We start from the raw sequence: 14,773 nt of genomic DNA on the forward strand, positions 1-14,773 counted from the left end.
CCAGTGTTCTCAACCACCTTGTTCTCTGCTGGTAAGCAGGAAAGGACCGGTTTTGATCTAGAAAAGCTGTGTGCTTGACCCCCACCAGGCCAGGTCCCCGAGCTGGTAGGACCCTGGGCGTAACTGTTGCTCTACAGTGACTTGGTTTTCAAATTGGAATTTTGTAGATTTAATGCTGTTTGTGGCCACAATAGCTTGAAAACAACCTCAAGACACATAGTCTGACAATGGCTATCTTCTGATTTGTGTATTTATTTATATGAAAATAATTACAATGTTATACAAATTTAAATAACATTTAACTCATTAGCATTAATTATTATCTAACAATACATTTATTAAAACTGATAAAATTACATGAAAACAGGTCCATGGTAGAAAAATCTGGACTCTCTCTGTATGTGTACATATTTTGCCTATCATTTATCTGTCTGTCCACCCATCTTTCCATCTGTTTATCTTTATCAGCAGCAGATGCAGCAGCAGCAGCAGCAGCAGCAGCAGCAGCAGCAAGGATCTACCTAATGTGGTTATTGGTTGCTCGGGTCAGTGAATGGATGGGGAGTAGGAGTATAAATTATTTTTCTCAGGACACTGATGCTATCAAACAGACCAGGAGGGTCATAATAAACATGGTATACACATTTTTATTCTAAACCCTCTGACAGCAGAGATGACTGGGAATGATAACAACTTTCATATGGAAGTGGTTAAAGAAATGTACTTTTTCACATCAGTCCTAGTTCCTCTCCAGTAAATACTGTGGTTATCAGACTGCTGAGAGAATAAGCAAGCGCTTTGCAGCAGCGTGTTTTGTGCCCCGTTGATGAGACTCAACAAAGAGGTTCTGGTGCAACAGATGATTGCACCAGGTGAGTGGGTGACAATCTGATGGGTGACAGTAATGACCACATCCAGTCATCCAGTTCTATTAAGGCTTTATACAAACTTTTTTTTTTTTTTTTTTTGCTTACGTTTCTGGGAAATTCAGGGAAAACTAGGACTGTTGGATGAAATTGTCTTGTACATCAAGCCAATGGGTGGGCTAGGTTTTTCTTGGTGCAGCATTCAAAGATACATCAGTTTTGCACCAAAAAAATTTAAAAAATATAAAACAAAATAAAATTAGAAAAAGAAAAAGAAAGAAATGCCGTTTAAATCTTCATTGTACTTCACACCATACAAAATACCAATAGGGGAGTTGCATTCGTAACACACATCAAGTAACTGTGATTATCATGTATTTGTCAGATGCTGCATAAAGTGTTTTGGAGACATTTTATGATTTAATTCATATAACAATAATGTGGCATGTGTTTTGGCCCCAGTGGGATCAAGTCAGTCCCACAAGGTGAATAAGCAAGCTTGATGCAGAGCTGTAATTAGAACCCAGGATTGTCTAGTTCTCAAGGCTGTATGTACTCTTTGCATTATGCACTGTGCATCTCATGTAAAATAGCTTTATAGACATCTCTTGCCTCCACCAGTTATTAAGTTGAACTTCTGATCCAAAATAGTGACAGTTGTATATTTCCTTGGCTCTTAACCAATATCTAGAGATTCTTCTCCTTAATATATTCAGAAATAAGTAAAAATAGTTTATTTCCAGCCCTTCCTGGAACCTTTCATGTTCTCTTTCTACTCTTTATTTCTTCTAACATGTCATTTATTTTTCTTCTTAATTGCATGTTTATTATGAAGCGATGACCCAGTCCTCCTCTCTTTACACCTTTGATAGTGGGAAAATAGAGTTATGAGATATTTATAAACTTCCTTTCCAGATTTGGCCACCACTCCCATTCCATTGAACCTATGTGGCAATGGCTCCATGCATCCTTGAAGCAGAGTGTTTCTCTAAAACAAACAAACAACAACAGCATCAAGATGGCTTTTTGCCCACTTGAGTTTTATGCTCATCCACAACAGATGTGTTCATTTGCTGTGAATAAAAGATTTTCCAGGAAACTTCTGTCAATCTATTAATGTTTCATTCTTGCAAAGAAAGATTGGTTCATTCTGTTGACAGGAAAAAAAAAAAAAAAAGAAGCAGCAAAACCCTGCAAGTGAAGCAGCCATGGGCAAAGTCAATATGTGACAAGGCCAAGTGAAACTTCAGAGGCCAAGGCAAAAGCAAACAGCAATCAGAGACAAGAGTCCTTTCATTTGGACACTGACATTGGGCAGCAAAGTGGTATGAAATGTGGGCAAACACCTTTAAGTACATTTAAATAGAAAGCTCAAGGTTTCCTAGAATTTTCTTCCTGGTGGTCACCTTCTGCTCTAGGAGCAAATTGCCACTTATTACTATTTATTTATTTACTGAAATAGCTCGTCGAAATCACTATGATAACTAAATATGCAGAGCTCAGAATCTGGGCCTCCAGAGAAATTTGAACATTGCTCAAATCTCTTAGAGCACAGATAGGCTGATGGACCCTTGTAAGACCCCTTCTCTTGGATCTCATGCCTGTTTTCCCTTCATTATACTGGGGTTCCTCCCAGACCAGTGACCTGGGTATGCCCAACTGTGTATGCTCAGCACAGGATAGGCATTCAATGCTTTTTGTAGAATTTAAATGTATGCTTTATTTTGAGTTTGTGCTGAGAAAAAATTGGATATTTGTACATTAAATATGGATATTCATCTGAAATTGGTGCTCCATAGATAATAATCTCTTCTCTACAAACTCATTGCACTTTTGAACTTGGTTATCAGATGCCTTCACCTGTCAAGCCATAGCCTAACTTTCCAAACACATTGTCATTCATTTTCTCTATGTATGAATGAAGTTTTATTCAGGCTGTCTTAACCTTCAACAATAATCACACACAAAACTATAATAAACAGCACATACATACACTTATATATATATACATAAGTATATATATGCCTATATGTATTTTGAGTATATAATTAAAATTGTATATATTTAAATCACTGGCTGCTTTTGAGTATCCAATATGCAGCATAATTTATTAGCCCAAATGCAGATATATGCAAATTTGACAAAAAATATCAAATTCTTTGAAGCATATCATTAGAAACTTTGAGATTCTAGGGACACTGAATTAAGAACCATTTTCTAAATTTAGCTAAAGCATTGCTTCCTTTAGAAAGCCTGTTTTGATTTCCCTAAGATATTATACTTTGATTTTAAAAAAAGACCCCTAGTCTTACCCAGAAACTTGTGTTTCCTTAGCAACTGCCAGATACCTCTTATAAAATAGACTGCAGTGTATTATTATTTGTGTTGGAAGTTTTCTCCCCCACTGGACTGAAACCCCATGAGAGCAGCAACTTAATTCTCTTTATTTCTATTTTTGATAAATAGCACAGTTCCCAAAGTTGTGCTGGCATAAATTGCCTCAGCAGCCTGGTCAAAGCCCTGAGCCCTTACATGTGCCAATTATCTGGAAATCCCAATTCTTCTCAGGGACTTACCTTTTCCCCTGGGTTTTCAAAGAACTCCTATAGGTTCTACAGGTTCCTACAGGTTCTGACACTATTTCTAAGCACCTTATAGAGTCTTTTTATGGTCTGTTGATTTGCTACTATGAGAAATTGCCATTTATTCTCATCTGGCTCAGACTGTGATTTTTTTTTTTTTTTTTTTTTTTTACTATTGCAAAGATGCCTCTGCTGGTTTGATCCTCTGAGGCCATAGTTACTCTTTGAGGCATCTCTTCAATGGCCTACCTTTGAGTTATTTTCAGCCAATAGGTTTTCTACACTTGGGCTATCGAGGGTACACTCACATATTTAGTAATTCCAACTAAATAGTGTTTGAAGAAGGCCTTTCAGCCTCACCCAGATGCTGTGCTAGAGAAACAAATGTAGGAGTACCAATTAATAAAATAGATAACACAGCCAAGTTGGCTCTTTGCCAAGGCTAATGAAATTTGTAAGCCTCTAACTTGACTGAGATTGAAAAAAATAGAGAGAAAATGTAAATAAATAATATTAGAAATGAACTAAGTGACATAACTCAGAAGTGGCAAATATTTAACCACTTCGGTACCAGTGTCGACTCTAGTTGATAGCCACAGATGAACGCGCACAGTGACTTTAGCCGACAGCCGTGATATGACTTTTCTAATTTTTCATTTATCAAAATAATATTGTGAACATTTAAAAATAACATAATGAAAACGTATATGTATGTGTTGCCTATTCTGATTTACATTACAAATAAAGCTGCCTGTAAAGTAAAACAAGCTTTCAGTGCTTTAAAGCTTTCCTCATCACACAAGAGCAAAACGAATTCGATGTCAATGTACAGCACAAACTATCATGTGGACTATGAGCAATGGCTGTGGGCAAGGTTTCTCAGCCAGTGAGCAGGGTACCGAAGTGGTTAAAAGATGAAAAAATGTTAGGCAGGTTTTATGTCAGTTTATTGTATAGTTAGATAAAATGGTTAAAATACTGGAAAAATGTGAATGATCAAAACTTAGGAAGAAAGAGAAAAGCTGAGTTGTCTAATTGCTTTTAAACAAATTGTGTACATAGTTTAAATTTTTCACACCAAAAAAACCACAAGGCCCAGAGGTTCTTACAGGTGAGTCCTTCCAAAATTCAAAGAACAGATCATTTCAATCTTACATAGGAACATACCCCAACTCAAAATTATTGACAGTTACACTACATCACACAGAGACATGTAATTGGTAGGATTCTTAGCATAATCTAAGATTGGACCATTTAAAATACTCTCTATTCATTTCCATTTGGTAAATAGCTATTGAAAGCTCTCTTTGTGACTATTCCAACTCATGATGATATAATTAGAAAAATTATAAATCTTGTCATTAAGGAATTCAAAATCTAGTGAAATGTCTAGGAAAGCAAGTAGACAATTATTAGCAATTGTATTATAAAATTTTAACCGTCAGGGCACCACTAAACTATTCCTCTAAATTAGAAAGAGGGAGTCAGGTTCAGGCTTTCCATAGGAAGTGATATGATTGTGGATTCTGGATCTATGAATAGGATTTAGGGGAAAAAATGTAAGAAGAAATAATTTTAGTAATAAGGAACACTAAGTGCAAAGGCTCAAGGGTAAAATAGTTCATGACTCATTTAAAAATTTTAAAAATCATTTAGTATGTCAGCAATTTAAATCAACGTAGGATAAAAGACTTAGAATTATCACTGTCTCATGTAAGACATTGCATGATGGTCGTCCATCTTTAATTTTCAACCTGGAAACAGTGAGAAGCCATGATCAAATTGAGAGACATCAAACATCTCAATAGAAGCTAAATCAGGAGTTATCTTCATGGTTATTTTGTCTTTATGTTCCCTTTTCTACAGATAGGCACTTTTCTTTGAGAATTTTGCCTTGATCCACATTTGTTCATTGGTGGTTACTAACTCATGGTCAGGAGCTCCCATAATCTTATTAGATGAGTCTAAACTCCAATTGAGTGTAGAATATTTTGCTATAGCCACCCTGAAACATAATCATTCAATTATTTTTTGCTTAAATTTTCAGTATCTTTGCCTTTACAAAATATCTCATCCTTTGTCAGAGATATCATGATTATAATTACTACTTATTAAGCACTTTCTACTTTATGCAATGGTAATAGCCCTATATTCTTTGTATACATTCATTACTAATTAATTAATTAATTGCATAAATATCTGTAAGGCATCTACACTGTGCTAGGTATCATGCCTTACTGGGAATGGAGGGATAAGCAAAATCCATATGCATGGAAGACATATGTAATAATCAAGCAGACAAATGGATTTTACATATTTTCAAAAATGTAAGCATATACACATATTTATATGAATACACACATGTATAATTATGAACTCAAACATCACAGTACTAAGTGAAAGATAATAAGATACTTGGAATGATCAAGAAAGGAATTTCTGTGAAGGTATCATTGAAATAGCATTCACTTCTTACGAACATCTTATAGATAGAAATTACTGGCACTGTTGTACAGATGAATAAATTCAGGCTCAGAGAGATCATATAAATTGCCATAGCAAATATTATTAAGTGATAGATCTGGGAGTAATTCAGAGTACTAGGTTGGCCACAAATTTCATGTTTTAATTTTTTTTTTTTTTTTACCCAAGATAAGCTTATATGCACTTTCCTGCACCTTAATAGGCTTCTCTTTTCTTATCTACCTTGGAACAAATCATATTTTTTGCACATTTAATCTCAAATATTTGGAAAGCATTGATTCTCCTTTTTGTTCTTGCTCTTACGAATTAGTACCAACTCTCTTCCAAGTTATTCAAAATTGAAGTATTGAGTGCTTCCTATATGGCAGGTATAGGGTGTGCAATGATGAACAAAATAGGCAGGATATAACCAATATGTAGTGACTTAAAACAATGATCATTCATTATTTCTTATTAGCCTCTGGGTGACTGGTCTGGGATAGACTCATTCTCTTTCACACGCCACATCCCTCTGTGAAGCCAACCCATGTGTATTCTCATGGAAGTCACAGGGGCCATGTAAGGATGTGAGGAAATGTAACGGTGAACATGCTTTTTAAATCTTCTCTTTGTGTTTATTACTGTCCCATTGCCCAGAGCATCCCACAGGGAGGGGCCTGTGAAATTATAGATAAAGATCATAAAACAAGGAAGTCATTAATTAAGGATACTAATGCAATCAGTTCATCACAGGGAACTTATAGTTTTTTATGTAATAAAATACAGCATAGTTCATAGAGTTTTTTCACCATCCTGGTTATCCAAATAGAATACACCAGGTTGATAAGATGTCATTATAAATACAAAAATATAGCCACTTTGTTGCAGATATTTCAATGTATATTAGACAATTATGTTTGGAAATATAAATACTCATCATTATATCCATTCAGCAAAATTTGGATGACAATTATGATACTTTGATGACGATAACCTACTAAACATTCTCAAGAATGTCTGAGAATGCAATGTCTAGAATGCAATGTATACAAAATTGTTATTTAAAAGGCATGCAGATGAACCAAAGAAAAAATATTATAGTGATGGCATTTTTTTAGGTGCCTTTTTCTTTTTTATATAGCTTAAAATGTTACTGAACATTCAGTGATCTCACATCAAATTATCAGATGGTAATCTCACATCAAATTATGGCTGTATTGTGGCCAAAATAAAATTGTAGGCATTGAGTCTTTCACACTGGCTTTGTTATTCCATATGATTATATGGGACATCTATAGTTTGAGTAACAATCTAGTGCTAACATATACTGACTAGACCTTGCTGTCTTAGTCAGAAGATTTTAGCCAGAAAAAAAATCATTCTTGTAGATACAGCTGTTTAATGTTGGAATAAACTTATGTATGCAGTAACTTCTTTGCTTAATTTTATAGTACATTGTATTTGTTAGGGCTGCTGTGACAAAGTACCACAAACCAAGAGACTTTAACAACAGGGATTTATTGTTTCTAAGTTTTGGAGGCTAAAATCTGAGATCAAGGAATCAGCAGGATCAGTTCCTTCTGATAACTTAGAGGAAGAATCTACTTCCTGCTGTAGTTTCTGGTGTTTGCTGGCCATCTTTGGTGATTCTGACTTTCAGAAGCATCACTCCAATCTTTGCATTCATCTGTACATTGTATACTCCCCAGGTATGTATCTGTGCCCACATTTCCCATTTCTATAAAGGCACCAATCAAATCAAATCATGCCTCAACCTAATCATCTCATTTTAACTAAGTACATCTGCAGTGACCCTATTTCCAAATAAGGTCACATGCTAAGGTACTAGGAGTTAGGATTTCAACATAAGGATGTGGTGGGGAGGGACTCCATTCAACCTATAATACATACATAGAAAATTCAGCTAAAAGTTGAAAATTCATTATTTTATAAATAATACTTACTGACACTAGAATTTAATTCTGGTTGTGATATATACATGTAACCAAATGGCTAATATTTGGTGGGAGTCAGTTGGTCAAGCCAAGGTTGCTAATTATCAGTTATTGCTGGTTGTTCATCTATGCCAACACATCACCAGCAAGTGAATCCCAGGAAGAAAGATGCTCTATGGGATAATGCTCTTGAGTTGCATTAAAGGTTATAAATATCCAACTAATGGCAGGTTTCCTTCTGGGTTTTGGGAAATGTTTCTCCCTTTCTTTTCCTTCCTTTGCAGCTTTTTCACCACAATTACTTTTCTTCTGCTACTTCTTTTGACCTCCAGATTTTGGGCCCTCTTGGAATATGAAGAGCTTAAATAAGAATGACACTGAAGGCCTAGAAATTGAAAAGAGAATGAAAAATAATGGTGTGCCCTCTATAGATGAGGCTATTGAGATACAAAGAGACTGCCAAGGATGAACAGTTAGGAAATGGCAGAGCTTGGAAATATAGGACTCACCTGAGAAGTTAATTTCTGCCCCAGATTAGCTTTTGGACACACAATAGAAATTCAACCTAAAATCACTCATGATATACCTAATTCTTCTTCCTGTAACTCCCAACTCTCTAGAAAAGTCTCTCTAGTTTAAAGGGAGAGCAAAGCAAGCCTCAAGTTCAGATGAGGACATGGAAAGAGGGGTACTTTTTCTTTCACAATGATTTAACCAGCAGAGGGTCAACAGGCAAGTCCTTTCTTAGACTAACCAGAAGTTGTGCAGCCTTGCAGCCTTGATTGGCAGATGAGTGACACTCATGATTTGTGTGTATGAGAGTGGGAGGAAAGGAGTTCCTTTGGGGAGCAATCCTTAATTGGTGAATGGGAATAGATATGAAACACAAAACCTCCTCTTGACTCAGAAAATGGCAACAAATAATGGTCAGTATCCAAGTTCTTTTAAAAAACTATAACTTTAAACATTAGACATAGTCTATATCCTTACAGCATCTGATATAAAGCATTTTAGATTCAACTAAAATGTATTGCAACTCTAAAAAAAATTATTGCAACTCTTCTCTTTGCTTCTGCTCAGGTGCCTTTCTACATACTAGCATGTTTAAATCTTATGCACTCCCATGAGATAAATATTTTAAGACCTATTTGACAGATGGGGTGATTAAGACTCAGAAAATTTGCACAACTTTTATTAATGGAAAGAAGAAAGTTTATTTCTTTCAATCAACTAGGACAAGTTCTTTGAGGGAGAGACTTATTTGGAGTGGTTACTAGGCCTCCAGGACATGAATATGGGTGGAATCCTTGAATCCTTTTACAGACTGTGGATGAATATTTTCAAGTTAAGGGTGCTTGAGGGAGGCAATGTAAGAGGCATCTAGAAGCATAAAGAAAAACTCAGCCACAGATTCTTTTCTCCTCCCCCACCCAGGTTTTAAGAAATTTACTAAACCCTTAAAATGCTTGAGGTGAATATATTTTGCTTTGAATTGGAAGTAGTGGGCTTTGCTTTGTTAAATAATTTAATGAAAAAATAAAATCATGGCTTGTGAAAAAATACAATGAGCTTGTAACAAAGATTTTATAATTCATTAATTAGTGAGAGAACAAACAAGATATTAAAAGGAATTCAACAGAAAATTCAAAGGACACTTATTCAAATTACAAAGGCAGCCAGGAATATAGAAATTATTTTATGGACATATGCAAATCTGTCTTCTTACAGTGGGGAGGAAGTAGTCAATTGCATCTCCACTGGTTACAATACATTTGTATTTCAATGGGCAGGAACCATTAGTATTATTGTCATTTTTCTATACTTAACAAAGTTGTAAAAATAGCTCAAAGTCAAGAAGGTCACAGATACCCAGAAGGGTGTTCTAGACAAGACACCCAGTGTTCATTTCACTAGCTTCAATGTCTTTCACAATTTTTCCTGACCTGGTTGTGTGAGCAGCACTACAAAAACAAACTCAAAGAAGGAAGGCTGAGTCAAAGAGAAACATGAGGAAGTAAGTAGCTGGGAATCAATAAATATCATGGGAGGGCCTTGGACTTTGGCAAGAAGGTGGAATTGGGGTTCAGGCCAAATTTGATGCAATTGACATATGTTTTGCATTTTGTGGTCCTTAGAATCGTTAAGTAGGAAATTGGGATAGAAACCCCAATTTTTCTCCCTCCAAGTCCGCTTCAATTTTTGCTTCACTTTACTATATCAAAACATTATAAATGAGAGCTTCCTTTTTAGTGAGGTTAAATAAGTTTTGAATAATACTGAAATAAATCTATTCTGTGTAGATGGAAAGCAATGAAACCTGAAAAACTCTGACAGTTGTCATGCATCCACATGGGTAGGTAAATGTTATGAGGTGAATTGTGTTTCCCAAAAAGATTGTGTTCAATTTTAGTATATGTGCTGCTGAAGTAAGCACATAAAAAATATGTTCAAGTCCAATACCTATGCATTTGACCTTATTTGGAAATAGGATTTTTTCAGATGAAGCCAAGTTAAGATGAGGTCAGACTTGATTAAGATGGGCCCTAATCCAGGGACATGGTGACTGGTATCTTTACAAGAGAAAGGAGAGGGAGTTTTGGACATAGAGACACAGACACGGACATAAAGAGAGAGAAGAAGGTCATATGGAGACAGAGACAGAAATTGGAATGATGCAGCTATAAGAACTCAAAAAAATTGCTGGCAAACATCACTAGCTAGGTAAGGAAAATTGTTCTTTAGAACCTCCAGATACAAGATGGTCCTGCAAACACCTTGATTTTAGACTACTACATTCCAGAACCATGGTAGAATAAACATATGTTGTTTTAAGCTACCTTGTTTGTGATATTTTGTTACAGCAGCCCAGAAAAACTAATACACACTATTACAGTAGAGCTGGTGATATAGTTCCATTCTTTTCCAAAAATAATTTTGAGAAGTTTTTACTGACACATATAATACAGAAAGGATGGATCAATTTAAAGTAGGCGATAAGACTGACACACAACAAAAGAAAATTGTACAAAGATGACTCTAGATGTGAGATAAGAAGAATATTATCATTTTTCTTTTTTTTCCCCCAGTGGAGAAATCCATAATAGAAAGTTCAGCAGGAAAGAGATTCCCCAGCTACTATGAGAACAGAGAGTTACATGACTGCTCTGAAGAACTAAGACTGTACAATAGTGAAGAATGGAGGGAAAGAAAGTAGGATAGGAAAATGTAGTAGGATAAAGTGGAGGATCTAATTTAAAAATGTCGACTTCCCTTATGGACTATATATTGATTTGGAAAGTATAGTTAAAACATAAGTCAGGGGCTATTTTAAAATTTCTTTCAGAATCTGTGTGCACACTAACTTTTGGGGGGCATGGGCTGTACTGTTGAGTTTAGGAATGATTATCAACAGAAATTGATTTGTGTTCTAATTTGATGTGTATGTCCCCAGTTGTATCTGTTTGGTTTACCCCTGAATCTTACAGGCCCTACAATAGTTCCTGGTAAATTGAGGGTATTCCACCATTAATCATTGAATTAATAACAGAAAGAAAGTAAATAACCTGACAAATCTCTCAGTTAGTGACCCGCAAAGCTGGGAATTTGTAATGTGGTCTGTTTAATTTACAAATCTGATAGGTTTATGGCTTCTACCCTCTGGTTAGCAGTTAGTACCTTCAAGTTCTTTTATTGGAGCAGCTTCTTCTATTTGTTAACCTAAGGTTTTTTTTTAAAAATTTTCCCTTAATTGCTGTGATGCTCATGTAGTATCTGAAAGTGTCTCAATCCTCTGTGGTTTTCATAAAATCATATTAAAGAACCTCTTCACATAGTTACACACAGAAAAAACCATGGTTGACAATTTTAACGCAGAATTTGGTTCTCAGGGTAGAGAGATAAGGAAATATAATCCCATAGAGACAGCTACTTCAATGTGGTCTATTGCCTTCTGGAAGGACTGCTCTTTTACTTGTGGGTGCTCAATATATATTTGTGTTGTTTCAAGCTCTGCACTTGTAATGTCCACACAACCTCTCCCTGGTTTTTATGCCCTTGCCTCCTACTTCATTTGCGATTTCTCCATTTAACATTTCTGATGTCTGTGTAACTAACTAGTTAACACATTTGCTTTGCATGAAGAATGATAAGGACCTCATTCTCCTACATCTTTTCTTTTAAGGTACAGCTCAGAAAACCTCAAAAGATTGAATCAATTTTGGGGGGCAAATTACATGAAGAAGGGATTCCAAGAATACATGCTCCTGGAGAAGTTTTATTTCTTCCAGATCACCTGGAACTCAAACAAAGTGAAACTAGCAATTTTATCCAGGTTTCAACAAACCTGATTGCTGTGTTTAGCCATAAACCAGAACAATGAAGTATACAAAACTCTTTTATGACCTATTTATTCACTGGTTCAAGCCATCTGTTTGATATTATGTGTTTGAATTTTGAGAAAGCAATAAAAGCCAAACAAAATTGAGGAAATTAATTCACCTTAAGAAAATGAGCTTGCCAAATTATTCCAGAAATATATTCAGTCATGGGTAAATTATGTTTCTTATCCACATAGGGCATACATTCTCTGCTATTCATTGTCCTTTGTCAAGAATAGATAGGCTGGCATTGCCTGAAGTAGCCTTGGGCTATGAGCATGTTAGACATTATTAGCAGCTTCTTGGCCTTTTAAAACTTATACTGAGAGAGAGAGAGTTGGCTTGTTTCAGCATAAGTAAGAAGATCATTGATTGGAGCCAACATGTGGAAAGCAAAACTATTATGTTTTGGTTTAATGAAGGCACTCATTATTCTCCAGGGACTCTCTCTGGGCTTGTTGGAAACAAGATGTTCTCTGCTATCGTGACTAATGATCATATCCAGCACAGACTAAATCCCCACCTCAAACAGCTGTTCAGCCCACCTGGAGGTCCAGAGGTATATCCTGTATCTCTCTGGCATTATACCTAGAAGAAGACTAAGATCTGCCTCTGGGGCTTTGATTAATGTCAGAGCAGAGAGCTCTCCTTGATTCTGGGTTCACAGACAGACGTTATTGTCTTGTTGGTATGAAACTGTTCATTATTATAAATTTCCTTTTCAGCATGCTTCCCACTTTTGTTTGGTTGGATTCAGGTTACTAATTTCAGGTTCTTCATTAAAATTTTCATCCTATCTCTTTGATCATGTTACACGGCTCTCTTGAAATTAATCTTGACTATGACTGGAATCACTTTCTCTTTACTTCTTCTACCTTAAGTTGACATGGATTTAACTATGTTTGCTCAGAAAAAAAAATTGTTAACCTCAATAGCTGATCTTCTCTCTTGTTCATGGAACTTTCTCATCCTCTGTTTTGTTCCTGAGCATAGATTTTAACTCTTTTCCCATTAAATATAGTGGATGCCATATATCTCCAAGGGCTCAATTTAAGGATTATGCCATTATTGCCTTGCACCACACAGCAGCTGAGAAATATTGAATACCCACACTGAGAAATATTGAACTGTGTTGATGAAGTTGGTGGTGTCAAATCATGGGAAGACCTCACAGCAGGCTGTTAAAATTAGAATTTGCCAGTAATTATAATTTTCTGTGTGCTATTGGGAAAGATACTACATCTCTCTCTATTTTTTGTGTCATTTATAAACTAAAGGGATAGGGAAGATCACAGATTTTTCAAATTTTTTAGGATATTCTTTGCTTTCATGAAATAAAGTCTTAAGGGAAAGTAGGTAAAACAGATAAAACTGGAGCTGCTTTGCTCAAAATGTTGACCAATTGTTCCTGCCCCTCATACGCCATTATCTCTACCTTAGGGACATTCCCTGAAGCATCTCAGTGAATCTCCTTGGGCCTTGTGGAGAATAAATTTAAAACCTAGGTTATCTGTAGAGTTCATTCCAATTCTGTAAAATCAGTTGTTCAAGGTATAGTTCTCGTTCTCTCTCTCTCTCTCTCTCTCTCTCTCTCTCTCTCTCTCTCTCTCTCTCTCCTCTCTCTCTCTCTCTCTTTAGCAGCTTAAACTTTAGGGTAAAAAAAATTAGTTAAGCCAAGTGCTGATAAATAATTAGTTGAATATTTTTTAAATGGTGTTTACTGACCATTTGATTATTCTACCTGTAAACTGTAAGTCAGCACATATACACTACACAAACACAAGAAATAAATAGGTGGCATACCCAAGTGAACAAATATTGAACAATGTCAATAAGTACTACCAGAACTTGCTTTGAGAGATAGATTTTTGTCATCTGCATATATAATATGATATCAATGAAAGATATTTTCTTTATATTAATTACAACTATTTTTATGTGTATATGTTTTTATCTCATTAAGCACTTACAACAGCCATCTAGAGTCTTTAATCTTACCCTGTGCATCTTATTCTCTCTCATGGCCATAGGTAAAAATAATATGACAGTGTAAAATAGGTTTTTATTTTGCTCAGTAAAAAAATATATTGAGAATTTTAGTAAATACAAATTCTCTCTATGAGTACATAAACAATTGAAAATAAAACATTATATTAACAATGTTTGGGCACTGTCACCCCTACTTCAAATAAGTAAATGATGTTAAAAGTAAAGAGATGTTTGTAAATTTGAGCTTAAAGGGTGAGGGATAAAGTTTAAATCAGTTAAGAAAATCTTTCTGCCATTCTAGAGGTTATCTATTAGCTCTAATGATAGTCTCCTTGGCTGTGCAGAAGGTTTTAATTTGATCAGGTCCCATTTATTTATTTTTATTGTTGTTGTGATTGCAACAATGGTCTTCTCCATAAATTTATGGTCTTCTCCATAAATTCTTTGACTCGTCTTTTGCATGCTATACATCGATAAAGGGCTGATAACTAGAATCTATATAGAACTCAGGAAAATGAACAAGAAAAAAATGAAACAACTCC

The sequence above is a fragment of the Microcebus murinus genome, chromosome 7 (genome assembly GCF_040939455.1).
Source record: "Microcebus murinus isolate Inina chromosome 7, M.murinus_Inina_mat1.0, whole genome shotgun sequence".
In the NCBI taxonomy this organism is placed as follows: Eukaryota; Metazoa; Chordata; class Mammalia; order Primates; family Cheirogaleidae; genus Microcebus; species Microcebus murinus.